Consider the following 20169-nt stretch of genomic DNA (forward strand, 5'->3'; position numbering starts at 1 on the left):
GTGTCAGAATTGTGGAAGACTTTAGAGAATTTGATGTTTTAATATTAGTTTTGTTTTACAAGGAACAAGGAACATACCAGCTCCCTACAGGGGAGGGGGAGCAAAAGATCTCCTCTTGGTCACATAGAATGCCAATGGGCTAAATCCATAAAAGCTACTTAATTAGTTTTAAACCAATCCTTATAGGCACATGCTCCCACCACACTTCCTTTTATTTAGAGAGTGAAGCACTGTGCCATCACCAGGAAGAAGCACATAGTCTCTGACACGAGGTCTCGTCAGGCATCTTTCCCCCACGGGATTCCTAATGAGTGGCTGTCTGCACGTGTGTAACATGGTGCCAGCCACAGGCTCATATCCCCAGTGAGCTGCTACTCCTTGGCATTCCTTCCACTCAAGAAGAAAGGAGTAAAACAGTGACATTCTCTGTGGAGAAGATGTTGGCGTACTTAAAAAGTTAAATTAAACCTTTCACATTTGTCACATTTTCCTGGTTCTGGAAACACTTCCAAACTGATTGTGATTGCAATGTTGATATTTCTTTGAGAAATATTCATCTGTGGTGAAACTTCACTCAGCTCTAATCTTTGCACGGTGTCTCTCAGTAGGCACTAATTGTATTTCCATTATAGAAATGGAAAATCTGGAGCTCAGAAAAGTTAAATAACTTGCCTGAAGATGAGCAAATATGTGTTGCATAGGCAGTTTTTAAAAAACCTATTTTAATTGTGACTCTGGTTTTCTGTGATCTCTCCTCTCCCTCTAATAGCATTTCAGAGAATTCGGTTGCATGGTCCAATATCTGCAGTGGGTATATTTATCGTTCAAACTTCCATAAAACTTCAGTTGGACAGCCTGCTGGCATTTGTATTTATTTCAAAAGTTAGTTCACATGCCAGTGCTCTTAAGTATGTCAAAATCAGTTATCAGTCTACCTCTCCAAATTCAGACAGACTCCCTCAAACCTTTCTTATGGAGGAGTTCAAACTCGGAAAATGTCTTGTACTCAGTAAAAGGTTGATTTAGCCACTGCTATAGCACTAAGTGACCAATCTCACTCTTCTGCCGAACAGTGTCTGTAGCTCCCTATTAGTCCTGGGCTGAGATTCAGGAAAAAGCATAACCAGCAACTGACAGGCTAGGCCCAATAGAGAGACTGGTGTCAAGCCCAGCTTCCTTTGCTGGGGAGGCTGGAACACTGCTCCTGTTCAAGACAACCCCGGGGGATGTTCCCTGGATAATGAAAATGTTCACTCAAATGGAACCAGAGCTTTGATCAAAACTAACAGGAGCCGGGCATCTTCCTAAGTCAGGACTTCGGAGCGAGCTTTAAATATCCCACAGCATGGTTACCTGGGTGGTGCTGACACCACAGTCCAAAAGGGCACTTAGGAAAATCAAAATCAATTTTGTACTGAAGAGTCCACCAAGGCTCGCTTCTGTAGGTTAGCTGGGTTAGGTTTGTGAATATGGAGATGATTAGCTTTGAGCATGGAAGACAAACCCTGCTGCTGAAGGACATGGGCTCTTTCTCCCTTTCCATGGTGACACCAATCAATTCTAATGTGAACTGTAATTCTTTAGTGCCCTGTAATTTTCCTAAAAGCTTCCAGATTGGGAAATGTTGCTGAGACTGACGGCTCTTTCTCTCTGTGTACTTCACAGCGGGCAGATGTGTAGAAGTGACAGAAATGTGTCCTGTTTCATCGCTTCGTCTTTTTGATGGGTACCATGCTAAAAGATACTATCTCTTTATTGTACAGGGCTGGAGGTAGGCATTCCTTGCTGTCATGGTTACATGTCAGTACTGGAATTTTAAAATGAGCTCCATTATTGCTGATAAGAGCCTTTCCACAGCTCTGTCTGACATTCTTTCTGTCACTGGTAATTCCACTGAAGGAAGTCTGTGTCTATCACCAAGTGTCTAATCCAGTTTTCTTAAAATGATTATGGAGTTGCTGCATGATAGAGAGAAATAAAATTCAATCCCCCGAGAATGAAATTGTCTATATTGGCTCTTTTCAGCTAGAATCACAATTTTTTTTTTGTTATTTTTCAGAAAATACTATTTCAGTAAACAGTTCCAGAGGGACCTCATCATGATTATTTTGAACCCTGAGGTTCCTTTAAAAAATGAAGTATTCACTGAAATAGCATTCTGTGTACTGTTATCTAATTTATCCCACCAGATTTTAGTATTATTATTTCATAGAAAAAGTGGTGCTTTTAGTTGTTATCTGGGATTAAGTAGGATTGATGTAGTTGGAGCATTTAATATATATAACATTATAAACAGTTGATTTTAACATAATGGATCCAAACAAATTTATTTCTAGGTGAATAATTGAATTAATTCGTCTGGAAGAAGCAACATATGCTAAAATTGTCTTGAAATAGTTCCGAAAAGTTGTTTATTATTCCCTAAGACAGTAGTCAGCACCAATCAGCTCCTTTAGGACAGTCACAATGGTCTTTCTAATTTTCATTCTTCCACTGCCCCTTTTTGAAAATAGATATATTAATCAGGTGTGTCGAGGGGAGATACACCAGAACAATTTTAGAATGCAAGGCTGCAGATTCAAGTTTGTCTTTATATTTCCACTGTAGTCATGACAGTATTTTATGTTGACAAATGAAATTTCAAAGAGGAGAAAACAATATGAGTCCAATTATAACCTTTGCAAACAGACTGCATATATTATGCTTATGGCAAAGATATTGCAATCTTTGTGTTCAAGCCACACAAAATATCATATAAAACAACATGGCTTGAGTGATCTAACAAACAAAACTTTTTAAATTTAGTATGGATACTTGTATTTTCTTTTTCAAATGCTTCCAGATCGTCAATTACACTGCCATCTTTAATTTATAAAACCGACTGTGTATTCTGTTGTTTTCTTCAACATTTTTCATTACCTGAAAAACGTTTTGTCCGTCTGTTTCATATATGTTTGTACTGAACACTGGTCCTCATCATCCTGTATTCCCCTGCCTCGTCCTCACTCTCTTACTGACTCCTCCTGCTTTTGTGTCTTCATTTTCTGATGCTTTAAGATCCCTTATTTGTACATGAGAGTTGTTCTTATCAACCCAAGAAGCTATAACAGAATTCAGCCAGCTCTCCCACTGTGGCATACAGATCGCCAATGACTATTTCCCGGGATTTCACATTTATTTATTTCAAATGGTGAGACATGCTAATCAGCCTCAGCTGCTTTAACCACCTTATTTGTTTCTTTTAAAGAGGGGTGTAAGATAGAATGAGAAAGGAGACATTTCATAACAAGTTCTATAAGTTTCAAATCAAAATACTTCTGTAATAAATTTGTAAGGCTAATATGTGAGCCAGGTCCTAACCCATGTACTATTCTGTAGAACAAGTATGTATGTGTGTGTCAAACTCCACAAGTAATTTGTATGGCTAATATTCATTTAGTTTATCCACCTATTTACAATTTTACACTCTACTCCTCATTTCCAGGATTCAGCTAGCACCATGCTCTTCTTTGTGGAGACCTTTCTTTAGGTGATGAACTCACTATTTTTTCTTTTGTATGGAAGTACCTTTAGGTTAATTCTAAATGCTATTTTCCCTAGCATGAAAATTCATTTTTATGTTTTAAGTCTACTAAAGAAATTATTTAACTTTTGTTTGATAAGAAATAATTATTCCAACTATTGTTACTTTTAAAGATCAGTGTGTATTTCTCTCTGGGTGCTTTGAGATTATCTTTTTAGATTTCTTTTCCCTGAAGTTTAGCTATGGTAGGTAGGTGTAAACTTCCTCATATTTCTCGTGCTTACACATTTTAAGCCTGAAAACAATGATTTCATCAGTTTGGAGATCCATGAGAGTTTGCCCTGATCATTGTGTTACCATGACTCTCCCCTCAGTCTGGGGCTGCTTCTTTTACAGATTTCTTTGTTATTCACTCTGAACAGTCTCTCTAGACTTATGTCCCTGTGGACTGACACCATTTAACCGTGCTCAGTTTTAGTTACTCACTTCCATTTAGCTCCAAATGTTAGTTACTGGAAGTTTGATCTATAAGATGTATATCATGTTCTTGTTCAAATATTCTATGCAGATTTTTATATTTCATTTTTTGTTGAAATTTTCATCTCTTGGAACTCAACCACCATAGCTATGGTAAAGGCTTTCATTCGTTCAAAAGTATGGTCCACGCTCAGTGTCGATTGCTTATTGTTTCTGATTTTCCACTTGCACTGTTGTCTTTTCAGTGTCTGATTGTGACGGATTTGATTCCAGATGCTTTGTTTGAAAAAAGAAAAAAAGAAAAAAGCTTGTAGAAATAATTTGAGACCTATGTGATGGTATGTTCCTCTGAGAAATATTTGTATTTGCCTCTGCCACGTACCCATGGGCACTGTAATCTCAGCCTTAAACTATTTTCAGAATGGACTGATAATCCGACATCAGGCTTTTGTCTACTTGGGACTGGTTTAGATCTGGCTCACTCTTACTCCTCTGGGTAAACCATGCTAGAGCCCCACACAGGCATAGTGTTTTTCCAGGTTCTCTGCTCTCAGAGAGCCTGAGCTTCATCTCTCTCCTCCAAATTTCCAGGGCTGACAAAAGCAAGACTCAGTCACTTAGTGATCAACAAAATGTCCAGGCAAAAGCAGTTCCAACTGTTCAGCTCATATGGATGTCCTTTCCTCCTAAGGCTCAGGAGCATTGCCCAAATGGGATGAAAAGAACGGAAGAGGCCAGCTGTGTGGAGGAGTGCTGTGAAATGCTGTCCTCTGGATGTGATGTGGTGTTGCACATACAAACTCACAGCTGCTGTGGTCAAGCCACTTAAACATTCCACTGTGGAGTGGGGAGAGGCTCCTGAGGCCCCCTCCTTGCTGAAGAGCTATTGGCAATGATGGCTGGTAGGGGAAAGACAATCACTTTTCTTTGAGGAGCAGCTACTAGTAGAGTTCCTCAGTAGAGAGAGGATCCCTCACTAATACAGGTGGCAATAATTGGTTCAGTGGGTAGTAAAAAAGGAAGACACTGGGCACCCCATGAGTGTCCAATTGTGGTTTTCTGTAATGATCTGGATTCACTAAAAAGAGAAGTGTCTTTGATGAGGGGTGCAAGCTACATTTCCGTCTGAAGATTTGGAGTTAGGAGCCACAGGTGAGAGAGAACATGCAGTTGTTGCCTTTCTGGGTCTGGGTTACCTCACTCAATATTATCTTTTCTAGTTTCACCCATTTCCCTACAAATATCATGATTTCATTTACTTTACTGCTGAATGGCATTCCATTGTGTACACACCACATTTTCATTGTCCATTCATCTGTTGAAGGACATTTTAGGTTGTTTCCTTTTTCTGGCTATTGTGAGTAGTGTGGCAATAAACATGACTGAGCAATCATCTGTGGAGTAGAATGTCAAGTCCTTTGGGCATATGCCAAGAGTGGTATACCTGGGTATTTGGCAGATTTATTTTGAGTTTTTGGGGATTCTCCATACTGATTTCCAGAATGGCTGCATCGATTTGCATTCCCACAAACAATGAATGAGGGGTCCCTTTTCCCTGTGCCCTCACTAGCATTTATTGTTAGTTGTTTGTGGATCTTAGTCATCCTGACTGGGGTGAGAGGAAATCTCAAAGTTGTTCTAATTTGCATTTCCCTAATTGCTAAGAATGCTGACCACTTTTGACTATTTCTTAGCCATTTTGATTTCTGTTGATAACTCTCTGTTTAGATCCCTGGTCCACTGCTTCATGGGCTACATGATACTTCGAAGTTTAATGAATCTTATTTGTTCTTCAGAATAAAAACCAACAGGCTTGGACCAAAACCTCATCAAGTTTCAGATAAGCTTCCCCAAAGACATAGAAAGCCCAATTCACACTACAGTATTTGTGATTATCACTGAAAGACCTAAGTCAAAAGGGTTTTCAATTGAGCCTTCTTGGAAGAACATTTTAAAGAATGTCCTGACAAAAGATTTTCAAAAACCTCTGAAGCCAAGTGACTTGTGAAGATGTGCAAAAACAGGACAATATTTTCACTTAAATGCACATAGTCATCTTCTGAAAACCCATTCTTATAAATAATTCATGTAGTTATTCAGTAAAAGTCTAGTTTTGTGCTTTCCAGTATTTCAGAAAATAATTTTATTTTTGTATTTGCAAAACCAATGATAATTAAGCCTCAGTGGGCAGAGGAAACTGAACTTTTGAGGCTTTCATAACTAAACACTTACACAGCATATTCCCTTTACAACTTTGCAGAAAGATGAATTAGAAGACAGAGAGCATATCAACTACTTAGGAAGACAGACTATAAACTCTTGCAAAAATCAGTAACAAGGGCTATGTGGTACAATCTGAATTTCATTCAACTTAACTGAAACACAAAGTTCTAACCATAGAAAGTGCTACACCTGGGACCTGGGAGCTCTTGAAAGGGAAAGGTACCATGGTCAGTGGAACAAGAATTAAGGAGAGATGGGGTATCAATAAATGGTATTTTTAAATTAAAACTAACAGCAAAAAATATATGTATAACAGGCTGTCAAGAAAGTAAAAGTCCTTTTTGCAGTAGACTGAGACCACTGCAGAAAGCCACAACCGGGCAAAGACTAACTGACCATAGGTGCCCAGCCCCAATGAAAACATCTACAACACAATCCCAACACCTAAGGCTCAAGGAATATCATGGAAGATGGGACAGAAAGATTGTAAGGGCAAGAGGATTAGGAAGTCTGCTGTAATATTGTGTCTTCTGAACATGACAGGTGTTGGGACACAGTCCAAGAATGGAGTCCATTGAGGAGAATTCTGAGTGCTTGTGAGAACATGCCAAGGAAACAAGAGCCTTGTGGCTTCAGTTTCTTCAAAACATGGAATTGTTCTTGGAGTGTGTTTCCATGCTCCTCCCAGGTATATTGATTAGGAGTGAGTTTACTTCAGATTATTCATTATTGCTTGCTGTTGTTATTCAATTATGCCTGTATGAAAAAAACAGGTTTTTGCCACTTCCAGCTTGTCCTTGTTTTTTGTATACAGCTTGAACTCATGAGAACTTTATTCAGGTGTAAATGGACATTTCTTGCCTCAACTGCCTGGTCCCAAATAACCGACTCAGAGGTTGAATATGATTATAAATACTTGGCTGATAGCTCAGGTTTGTTACTAGCTAATTCTTAACATTTAAATTAACCCATATTTCTAGTTATGATTTGCCATGTGGCTCATGGCTTGTTATCTCACTTTCTACATGTTCTGCTTCCCCGGTGGTTGACTCATGTCTCCTGATGCTGCCCTCCTTCCCATCATTCTCAGTTTGGCTTTCCTGCCCAACTTTCTGCCCAGCTACTGGCCTGTCAGCTTTATATTAACTAATGAGAGTAATACATATTCACAATGTACAGAAGTATTATTCCACGGCACTCAGTTGACCCCGCTTAACCTTCAGAGTATAAATTGCCTGATGCTCTGAATAAACTTTGCTATTGCATGCAACTTCAGTCTGCTTCACTTATCACCTTCACTCTCTCAGGTTCCATCACCTCTTGAGCAGTAAATAGACAAGGAAGCTACGTCCACGAAATCCCAACAATAGGGTTGTATGAACAAGACCTGGACGATGATAATACCAGTTAATATGTAATGTAGACTAAGAAATCTAAAGGAGACCCACTTCTAAATGAAGAGTTATGACCCATAAATGACTTCTGGGAGAGGGAGAATTAGTATCCCACAGGGATGAGACCCCTAAATTGTTATTAAATACCAAGTGGTCAGCCCACTTGTTATGTATGTTGTTTTATATAAGATAAATAAGTTAATATATATTTATACATATATGCTAATATATCTACAACATTAAATGAAATTAGCAGGTTGAATTTATATATTTATTCACATACACATATCTAACAATAGTAAAAAGAGAGAGAGAGACAGAGAGAGAAAGAGAGAGAGCGAGAGCGAGAGAGAGAGAGAGAGAGAGAGAGAGAGAGAGAGAGAGAGAGAGACACACACACACACACAGACCATGAATTTGAGAGTTGAGTTGTGGGGAAGCATGGAAAGGGCTGGATGAAGGAGACGGGGGAGAAATGATATAATTACATTTTAATTAAAGTAAACATTGGGGAAAATTCAGGACAGGGCAAACAGTAGAAGGCATGGTGTCCTGAAGGGTTTGAAGGTAATGAATGAAGGGGGAACACAGCTGGAGATCCTTTTACCAGTTTAAGATAGAGCAAGCTGAGATGCTGAGCCAGGATTGCAACATCTGCCCTCTAGCCCACATTTTTTGGCAGCTTGCACTGTTCTAGTTACCATCTCTGCTCTTCCTCACTGCCAAGGAGATATCCCCCAAACAGTCTTCCTATAAGTCTGGAAGCCAATTTGGTGAGTAACTATTTCATCTTACTTCCACCAAGCTTGGTAAAGACCCTCAGGAGATGTAAACCCAAGGCTCCTTACTCTCGTTTCAAATAGATTGCAAGGCCTACAGGATGGGTGATTTCTTGGGCAGGGTTTTCACATTACAGTGGTCTGCTTTCCAATCTCCTGAAGTTCTCTGGGAAGGACAGAACAAATGACCATCCGCAGCCAAAATTAAGACTTACATGTTACATGTTAAGATGCAGGCAAGTAGAAAACACACATCCAAGGAAAAGTACTGTTTCAGAAGAAGACTGTAATTTGTACTTCTCTGAAATACACCCTCCTCTCTCTTACCCTTTTCCATTAAGGTTTAATGGGAAATCTGGTCGATTTCAGCCACTTGGACTTTTAGCACTCATCAAGGAACCTCAAATGCAGTGGTCACCCCCATGAGTGTTTTAAGTGTTTGTTGAATGAATCGTTCAAATCTGATGTCAGTGTCTGTGATGGTTGATTTTAGGTGTCAAGTTGACTGCATTAAAGGACACTCCCACAGCTGGTAAAGTGTTATTGATTATGCTTCAGTAGGTACTGATACAGACCCTTCTGAACAGAATCCCAAGTTTGCTTTGGTTAGGAATGACTGGGAAACCCTAGAGTTGTCTGAAATATCAGCCCTGGTGGACTATGGGGAAGATTCACTCTCAGTGTGGGGTGCTCATTTGTTTGGGGCTCAGATGAAACAAGGAGGCAGAGGCACAGTGTAGGCCCCCTCTGCACACATCCTAGAAGTGTAACTTTCTTCCCAAGTTTTGTATCTCAGAGCTACAGATTTTCTTTTTTGGAACTGACACCAGCGCCTTCCCTACTTCCCTAGCCTCCCCAGCTCTTGACCTTCTATGCTGTGCCCGAGAATCCTACCATCAGCTTTCTAGGTTCCAAAAGCTTCCAACTGGGACTGAGGGATGTTATCAAATCCTTTTCTCCAGCTACAGGTAACCTACCTTCCTTTGGAGTCCTTCCATGAGACATTGTGGTGTCTGGAATCCAGTAAGACAGTTCCCTAATGCTCTCCTTTAATACCCATCACCATGTGTATTTATTTAGTTCTGTACTAAGGAACTCTGAATGAAACAAGGTGGAAGCAATGTGTTGCTTTCAGTTTAAAGCTGTGAAACTGAAAGGCTTGAAGCTTACCCAGAATTGGCAGAAATGGCCCTCAGGTTCTCAGCTGAAGTGACTATAGTATTTCACACAGACACCAGAATTGCCAGTGTTCTTATTCTAAATTATAGTTCTCTGTCAGCTAAAACAGTGACAATAATACATACCACCACATCCTTTATAGTCCACTAATCAGAAGTTGGGAAGCCCCACTCATACCTGAGATCCATAATTTGTCTTAGGCTATTTCTGAAGAAGCTGGGACAGCTGAATACATTATGTATGTGCTAATAGCTTTCTTCTTCTTCTTCTTCTTCTTCTTCTTCTTCTTCTTCTTCTTCTTCTTCTTCTTCTCCTCCTCCTCCTCCTCCTCCTCCTCCTCCTCCTCCTCCTTCTCCTTCTCCTCCTCCTACCTCTTTTTCTTTCTTCTTCTCGTCCTTCTCTCCTCCTCCTCTTCTTTCTCCTTCTCTTCCTTCTCCTTCTTCCCCTCTTCACACACACACACACACACACACACACACACACACACACACACACCATCACAATGTAATACTGACATTTAGTAACCTTTGAAACACAATTCAATCAAAAACACTGGATACAAATAAACATGAACAGAGCCCCGTCTTCCTCCTGAAGGCTTTGCAAACCCATTCTGTTGCTCTTCACAGCAGTTTAGCCTCATGCCCTAGAAAATAACTAGATCATTGCTCTCCTTGCATCTGTGCAGAAAGTCTAATGAGAAATTCAATAATACTTTAAATATGGGTATAATTATACTGAAGAGTCAGCACCTAATATGGGGAATGTCCTCATTATGTTAATCTATCTGTAAAATAAAGGTAATATAAAAAGTCTCCTGTGGTGGTATTGTGTTCCCCAAAATATTGGGCACCCTAATAAACTTATCTGGGGTCAGAGACAGAACAGCCACTAGATACAAAGGCTAAAAAATGGTGGCACTCACACCTTTAATCCTAGCATTCCAGAGGTAGAAATCCCTCTGGATCTCTGTGAGTTCAAGGCCACATTGAAAACAGCCAGGCATAATGACACACGTCTTTAATCCCAAGAAGTGAGCCATTAATCGATTAATAGAAAGATATATAAGGCATGAAGACCAGAAACTAGAAGCTTTTTAGCTGGTTAAGATTTCAGGCTTTGGAGCAGCAGTTCAGCTGAGATTCATTCTGGATGAGGACTCAGAGACTTCAGTCTGAGGAAACAGGATCCGCTGAGCAACGGGCGAGGTGAGGTGGCTGTGGCCTGTTCTGTCTCTCTGACATTCCAAAGTTCACCTCAATACCTTGTTCAGGTTTGATTTTATTAATAAGAACTTTTAAGATTCATGCTACAGTCTCCCCAAAAAAGCAATCAGTATTCTGTTTTAAGGAGAATATACACTTCTTCTTTAAAAAATTTTATTACAATTATTTACTTATTTACTTACTTACTTATTTATTTATTTATTTATTTATTTATTTATTTATTTATTTATTTATTGTGTGTGTGTGCGTGTGCGCGCACACGCGCGCGCACCATGGTAGGTGTGCACAGATCAGAAAATAACTTGCGCGTGTTAGCTCTCTCCTTCTGCCATGTAGGTCCTGGGGAATCCATCTTGGCAGCTAACCTTTTACCCACTTAGCTCTCTCACTGATCCAAGACCATGGACTTTTCTAAAGGGAACTGATCAGCTTAAATATCACTTTTATCTAAACTTTTGGCTTAACTATTAATAGGCATGCTAAATTGAATTTGTTTGATGGTTGTGTGTGACATTTGTACAGATTCCCTCATTGAAAGGAAAATTATACATTTTGAGGACAATACAAAATCTATTATGAAACTTAGTGCTCTGCCATTATGTCACATGAGGACATGTGCTTTGAAATGAATCACCTCATCCTTTATCTAGTTACTAGGTCTATTTGTTCTGTTTTTATTATTTATTTCTAATTTTATAGTGTGATGATAAAAGAACGTTGCCTGTAATCTCTAGTACTGAATTTTTGGATGGCCGATTATATGATATATGCCATAAATTTTGTCAAAAGTGACTTCTCTTTCAGAAGGATATATGGTTTTATATATTCATACCCCAAACATGCATACATATATACATCTAATCATGTTGAATATATTATCAAAACACTTGAAATTGTTATATATTTTCTACCACATGTTTACTCATTTTGATGTATTTGATCACATTCTTCATGTAGATTTAGGATAACTTCATTTTATAGGTTTAGCTTCTGTGATTATTAAATATATATTAATAGCTTGTCCATAATATTCATAAATTATGACATAATTCTTAAAAATATGCTTTGCTTTCCATACTGATCCACTTTGTAAGTGCTTGTCTGTAAATGTGACTAGAAAGAAACAGATAAAATGCCTCCACAGCATTTCTACTAGACAGCATGATTCTGTGAAAAGAAGTCTTAGTTAGGTCCATGATACTGTAAAATGAATTCTTTCTGTTAGTGAAGGTCATGTGTACTCAAACATCAACTCCTTAGAGTTCAATGAGGTTGGGCTTTATATTCTTTTAAGTCTTTTGATTAGCTTTTTTCCTGAGAAGCTCCCTCTAATACAAAACCAGAGTTTTTTTTTTTTTTTTTTTTTTTTTTTTTTTAAGAACACGTAGGTGAAATTTTAACTGACTTGGAGAACAATCCACTAAGGGGTCGCTGTAGGATGGAAAGGACGGTGCTCTAATAGAGGAGAAGTGCGGTGGACCTGTCAGCTTTTTAAACTAACTTTGTGCTGTCGTGCAGGCACATGAGTGGGATGTTGCAAGTCACCCTGCACTTTAAAGCATAGTCCCCAGTGAGATTCTAATTCAGCCATAGATGATGCTTAATGAATTTAGTTATGAGGATCCAGAGAGCAATACTTGAAACACTAATGGTAACTGAGTTTGGAGTATGAACTTTTGATGAGGGTGATTCAAAGGCTTGATATCTGAATTTGTAGTTAGAATACCTCAAAGGCTAATTAGCTATCCATAGTTACATGATGTACTCATCTACAAATATGTAATGCTATTTGTGCTCAAGTGGTTTTAAGCAAATTATATCCAGTTATAGCCACAGAGGGAGAGAATTCTAACAGGCTAGATTTAGAGTTTTTCAAGACGAAATATATTATTGCATCATCTACCTCCTCTCATCCGTCTGAGGACTCACCACTTGCACAACAGCCACAATGTCAGATTCAAATCCAACGCATTTCCCCTGTTCTCCTTATCTGACAAAGGCCAAACACGATCATTCTATCTTCAGTTACTTTCTCACTTTAACTCACCCTGGGCACATCATTTAGTGTCTGTCACACAAAATAGTGTGAGTGCTGTGTTCCAAGGCCAACAGCAAAGCACTAGGAGGAAGATGTCTCTATCCCTCCAGGAATTCAGTCCAGAGTGGTCTGGAACAAGATAGGGCTCCCTCTGCATCTCGATACGTCTCTAGAGCAGTGGTTCTCAACCTGTAAGTCATGACCCCTTTGAGGGTCGAATGATCCTTTTAGAAGGGTTGCAATCAAATATTTACATTATGATTTGCAACAGTAGAAAATCAGCAATGAAATAACTTTATGGTTGGGGGTCACCAGAACATGAGGAACTGTATTAAAGTGTCGCAGCATTAGGAAAGTTGAGAACCACTGCTCTAGAGGTGCTGGATTAAGATGAGTGTGGTGAACTCTAACACAACAAAGTTAAAACTGTTATTTGGTTACCTTATGATCGTAAAGAAATAAATATCCCAAATAGATAGCAGGAAATATAGACAATTGCAAAGAAGAATGTAAGATTTCATGGAACTATTAACTTTTAGATGTGTTTCTTTTCTTTTCTTTTTTTTTTGTTTTTATTTTTGTTTTTTGAGATAGGGTTTCTCTGTGTAGCTTTGAACATTTGCTCCCCAACTGGTGGAACTGTGTGGGAAGGACTAGGAAGTGTGGTCTTGTTAGAGGAGGTATGTCCCTGGAAATGGCCTTTGAGGTTTCAAAAGCTCATGCCATTTCCAGTTAGCTCTCTCTATTCAGTACTTGTGGATCAAAATGTAAGCTCTCAGCTACAGCACTATGCCTGCTTGCCTGCTGCTGTGCTCCCCGGCATGATGGTCATGGGCTCACACTGAAAATGTAAGCCTCAAATAAACTCCTTCTATAAATTGCTTTAGTCATGATGTCTTAATAACAGCAGAAAAAAAAGCAACTAAGTCATCTGTGTGATAATTACATTGTTGATAATGACAATAAATGGCATTCTTATATTTAGTTCTTATCTTTAGCTAATTTTCCATGGGGTGATAGGAAAAGATAGGCAATTGGCTAGAAGCCATTTCTTCACGCCTGTTTTGGCAAGATCTCTCTCTGTAGCTCTGACTGGCCTATAACTATATAGACAAGGCCTCCCTCAAAGCCACCTGCTTCTGCTCTGGAGTGCTGAAATTAAAGGCACATGCCACAATGTTTGCTTTTTTACCCTCTTACTGCTCTCTTTAAGATGAGATAAAGGTTCAAATAACTGAGGAAGAAAAGAAATCCTTTCTCTCTAGTTCTCTTTGCTCTCATACTTATATAAAAACCAAGGATGAGGACATGGGGGGATATCAGTAATGCCTTCAACATAAATTTGGGAATCCCTGAGCTATTTCAATATACCCTTATGTAAGCAAAATACTCATGACTATTTCTTCTGCTCCCATGGTATGGGAGCCAAAGGGTTCTCATAGTTGCAATGGCTGTTAGGGCAAAGATATGTCCTGTTTCTTATCCTTAGGACTGATAAAATGATAGTCATGTTTTAACATGCCCAAAACATTGGTCATGGCTCTATCCCAGGGTAGAGACTGACTCCAGGATGCTTTGGCACTCTGAATAAGTGACTAGATAAAGGTAGGTGATACTGATGCAGCTGGTCTTAGACAGACAGCACAAAATGGACAGAAGTCATGGGGAGACATTCAAAAACCTTTCAGTGCCAAGCATCAACACATGTGTAGTGGTGAAATTATTAAGACCACTCCACGTAGTTAAAAGGAAGATTTATTTAGTAGATAACTTACAAATGAAGGGATAGGTAGATTGCAGGGTCTGGGGAAGGTGTGTCGCAGTCCAGCAGTATTCTCTGGAGCTCTGCTCAGTCCACCTCCACTCTCCAGGGTCCAGGAATCGAGAGAGTGCTGGCTCATCCAGATCTTGGGTCTCCAGGTGTCTCCTTTGGCCCTGCCTTGTAGGGGTGACAGTTGCCAAAGCCTCAGTGGGAGTTGGAACTTCCAGATCAAAGCTGGAATGGCTACCCACTACATCTCCCCCTTTTTGTCTAAATAAGAAGGTTCTAACCTAATACAAGACTATATGCAAAGGAATGGTTATCAAATATTGTCCAGGAATGAGGGATAATGACCTAGATAAGATGGAACTACAACCAATGTGAACAATATTAAGCAAGAAACACATACTAAAATCCAGAGGAGTATAGCGCATGGGTAAATGGCATGTTACAGAGATCATTACATCATTACATCCAAAAGGTGTCCTATCCTAAAGAACCTGAATCTAATACTTAATATGTTCTATCTAAGATAATATACATACTAAGTTGTAACTCTAACTGCTAGTCTTCAATCCCATCAAAGACCTGAGAAGGAATATAACGGTACCTGAGAAATGGTAGATGGATGCAAGCAACTTTCGGGAATCTTGCAAGTGTAGACTGAGACAGGTGGCAGCCTGGACAGTCACCTAGTGTTTCTCAGCATTGTTGGTGCTTTCAAATTGGCTACAGGCCTAGAGTATCTGACAGACCATTTTCAGAAGCAAGAATTCTGAAAGACCATCTTACCCTGTCTTGGCAGAGTACACTGGTTGCTTTCCTTGTGTCCCGCTTGTCCAGAAAAGACAGCATTGCATTCATACTGTCAGCTGTAATGTCAAAGTTATTTGCCCAGTAGGCCATTTTGTGCCAAGAATACAAACTTCCAAATGGAAATGTCTTAGAAGCCCAACATTCTCTCAGGATCAAATTGGAGCTGCCAGGAGCAATTGTGTCTCACATCAACAGAATTCTAAGTTATTTAAATGCCATATTCTCTAGGTCTATGAAGTGTTTGAAGATTACCTGTCCATCTGACCTATGTATCTGTAAATCTGGATAACCTAACTAATGTAACTATAGAGATGACAAGCATAGGAGACTATAAGTCTATAAGTCTTATCTAACGAAATAACCTAAGGACTAACGCTTCATGTAAACAAGGTAAACAGTCTGTAAGCAAATGTATGGGAAAGAATAATGTCTTCAAAATTGTGACAATACACAAGATATTTATAACAGAGGTAGGAATATATAGTACAATATGCAATATGACAATAATCTTAAATATATATCAATATACCGAATATCCTAAACAGAAGTAGAAAATACATAAAGTATGACAGATATAAATTTACATTTGCATCAATATACAAATATTTCAAATAAGAGTATAAATATATGTACATTATAACAAATATAGTTCTGTGTTTGTATCAATATACAAATTATCTTAAACAGGAATATAAAAAAGTTTACATTTGTATCAACATATAAGAATCCATAACAGTGCAAATTACAGTGCAAATTATCTAAGGCTGCTATTTTACCAAATTTGTTTACTAGTATATACAATAATCTGCCATAATATCTTATACCTATCCATTCCATTTCTTCTTTTCCCTCCCCTTTTTTAGGAGAATACTGAGTCTAATATTTTCTTCCACCCCTAACCCTATAACCATCATCCATAACCCTAAGAATTATGAAACCTAAGGGAGAAGGGGTGTTGTTTTCTTAGAATTGCTTCGTGCTGTTTAGGGGGTGATGGTATCTCTGTTGGGTACTGTGTGAAAGCTCAGATAGTTAAATCTCAGTTAGACTAACTGTAGGTTCCACAGCAAGTCTTAGAGTAATGGGTAAGGCTGTCTGAAATTCTGGCAAGAAGTGTAGTATGATGATGATTACCATGGTATCATTCTCTATTGGGTAGAGTTGTTGTTATTGGGGCCCCATCTTCCTTCTGGAGACTTCAGAGGTTGCTATTGGAAAAACTTATTTGTTATCAAAATGGAAAGTTTGGATTTAAAGAGGACATAACATGTAAGAAAGGATTCTGAGAAATCAAGAGTAAGCATGGGTGCCAGATATTGGTGAAATTATTAATGTCACTCCACATAGTTGAAAGGAAGATTTATTTAGTAGGTAACTTACAAATGAAGGAATAGGTAGGTTGCGGGGTCTGGGGAAGGTGTATCACAATCCAGCGGTGTTCTCTGGAGCTCTGCTCGGTCCACCTCCACTGTCCAGGGTCCAGGAACAGAGAGAGTGCTAGCCCGTCCAGATCTCGGGTCTCCAGGCACCTGCCTTGGCCCTGCTTTGTAGGCATGACAGTTGCCGAAGCCTCAATGGGGGTTGGAACTTCCAGATCAAAGCTGGAATGGCTACCCACTACACATGTGGAACAACAGGAGGCCACCTCAAAGCAGTAAATTTAAAACAGCATTGGCCACAGAAAAGTCAAAAGTAATGCAGCTCACCCAGCACTGTATTAATGTAAATAATGTATTAAATGTACGAAATGGTCTGTATTAGGCATAGGAGAGTTTGAGTGAGAAATAAAGAAACACAGAACTAAACCTACATGCCTACATGCACGAATTCATATCTACACAAGCATATATCTACAGCAAGGTTTGTGAACTATGTTGCTATGCCATTTGTGTTTATGTCATACATGTCTGAGCCAACACCTTGTTATGAAGGGACAGAATGAAGTTGCTGTGTGTGAGTCCTTTCTTAGAGATATAGGTAGAACAAGAAACTATCAGTTGTTTTATGTGGGGCTGACTAGAAAACTTCTCTGAAGACAAAACTTCTGTGTATTATTAACTCTCTGTGTGTGCAGGTTTAAGCCTTTTGGCTGAGGAAAATATTGGTGATATTTTCTTCATGCCAAGGTGAGCTCATCTGTTGGACTGAGAGCAGTTTAAAACAGTGATGGACAGTTTAAATTTCCTTTGACCAGCAATAGAGAATTTAAATAGGAGATGTTGCACTCAATCTTTCCACTTCCAACACACATTTTGTCCTTAAATGTCACTGTCTAGGATCAAGATAGCTAGTACTCCTTACCTGGAGTAAGGTCAAGGGGATTTACAGATGGGGGTAGTACTTGTATTTATTTGACTGTTTGACATCATTTATTTTCTACTTCCCCGAGAGAAACTTTGACTCATCTGGAGAAATAGATGTTCCTCTCTATGAACAGGATCTGAGACAATCAGACAGTAGGTTCTGACTCACTTCAAGGGAAGATATGTGGCCAAGACAGGCCAATGGTACATTGAACACTGTAATGAAGATAGAATAGCTGGAATTGATTCAGTGTGGCATCAGCAACCAATCCCGATACTCAATCTATTTTAGCCTTGTGGAGCTTGCCTTTTTCTAAGTCTAGTTCACACTCTTTCTCCTCAATTGTGTAATCTATCTACACTTTTCCAAAATTGCATTGGAACTAGCACAATGTAAGGGACTTAATGTATGGATATATCTGAGATTGAATCTTGATTTTGAACCTTTCCATTTTGTATTCTTGTCTATAAAGTGGAAATTACAATGCTTCTTAAGCCTTGGAGTTGTCTTGAGAAACAAGTGGAAATGACGTGTGAAGAGGCTTAGTTACTTGCAATGTAGCAAGTTTTCTACACACCACCTCACCAGCACCAGGCAAGAACACAGTGTACATACTTGCATATAGGCAAAAAAATGTATGCAAACACATAGGATAAATAAAGCTAAAAATTGTAAGTAAGCATAAGAGGGCATTTTCTATTACATTCATTCCTTTTCTATTGCTATGATAAAATGCCACAATGAAGGCAACCTATAAGAGAAGCATGCAATTGAGATTATAGTTCCAGAGAGTTAATGTCACTATGGCAAGGCAGCATGACAGCAAGTAGCAGGCATGTTGATGGGAGCAGCAACTGAAAGCTCACACCTCAAACCATAAACAGGAAGCAAGGAGCACATGGAGAATAGTGCGAAGCTTTTGACAGTCTCAAAGCCCAATCCCCAGTGACACACCCCTCTGAACAAGACCACACCTCCCAATCCTTCCCAAACAGTTCCACCAACTGAAGGCCAAGTTTTCAAACGTAAGAACCTACAGAGGCCATTCTCATTCACTCACCATATTCCACTCCCTTGTCCTCATAGGCTCGTGGCCATATCATTATGTAAAGTGCATTGAGTCTAAGATCAAAAGTCCCCATAATCTTTCAGTCTTCACACTGTTTAAAAGTTCAAAGTCTCTTCTGAGATTCAAGGCAGTCTCTTAACTGTAACTCCCTATAAAATCAAAAGGCAATTAAATACTTAAAAAATACAATGGGATAAAATATACATTACTGTTGAAAGCTATTTGGACCCAGCCCCTCAGATAGCCTTCACCCTGAGTTCCAGAAGAGATGCTACCAGCAGTGGATAAATCTGAGGGATATTCTAATAAATCTACACACACGAAATCCTTTAGTCCATCCACTTTATTTTTCTGAGTCAGTTCTCTTTCTACACTGCTTCTATTCTGCTCTCTTACTTAGTCCCTTTCCCTCTATGTGCTATCTTACTTCTTTCATCTTAGTTCTGCCTCATCTTGGTCTTTCTCTTCTTGTTCTTGCCCTTCTTAGCTCCTCTTCATCCTTAGTTCTTCCCTATAATCTTCTAAGTTCTCTCTTTCATTCTTCCCCACTCAGTTCTTCCCCATCTGGCTCTTCCTTGTCTTCCATCTCCTTCTTCTGGTTCTCCCTCCTAGTCCTCCAGTCTGGTTCTCTTCCAATCCGTTCCCTCGCGTTTCTGAGGTTTACAGTTATATACCCATGCTATAGCAATGTTCTGGCTAAGGTAAGGTCACCAGGTCTGAATTACCTCAGGGTCAAAAGGAGGGGCAATAAGATCCACAGAAAAGAGCAGTAATTATCAGTCATCATGTGCAACCCAAAAGGGAAGTGACTAATGGGGAATAGAATCAACTGAGGGCTAAATTCGGTTACTATCTGAGTAAAGGGGATTTGATATGCTCAACTATATTCTTGGAAGTGGTTAGTTAAAGTGTTAGGAGTCTATCAGTGATGAGTGAAAATAAAACTGTCTTATTTTCCTTTGGCCCCTTATCTGTCCAAGCTATCTTGGCTACTGTGGTTTTCTGGAAGGGCAGGGGAGTGCACGAGGTGGCTGGGCAGCCTGAGTCAGTTTGACGTACCTGTAAGTAGAAACCCTTTAGTTCCGAGTTAATAATTAAAGGTAGATCTAAAACTAGAGATAAGACTTTGGGAAAGGAGAAAGTTAAGTTTAATTAGCACACCCACCAGTCATTCTCCAATAGATAGTCCATTCTTAGAGAGTATAGAGGTATCTCTGATAAGATACTTTCATCCATCTGGGCATGGTCCTAGCCAGATGCTGTGAAAGGGAAAAATCAGTAGCCATCTTGAGAGACACCCCCTTCTCCTCTAGAGGTATTTGCTGACCAGCAGTTTTAGAACTGACCAGAAGTTGAACTTATGAGAAGATAAGGCTGAA

Source organism: Peromyscus leucopus, chromosome 3 (genome assembly GCF_004664715.2).
Source record: "Peromyscus leucopus breed LL Stock chromosome 3, UCI_PerLeu_2.1, whole genome shotgun sequence".
Classification (NCBI taxonomy): domain Eukaryota; kingdom Metazoa; phylum Chordata; class Mammalia; order Rodentia; family Cricetidae; genus Peromyscus; species Peromyscus leucopus.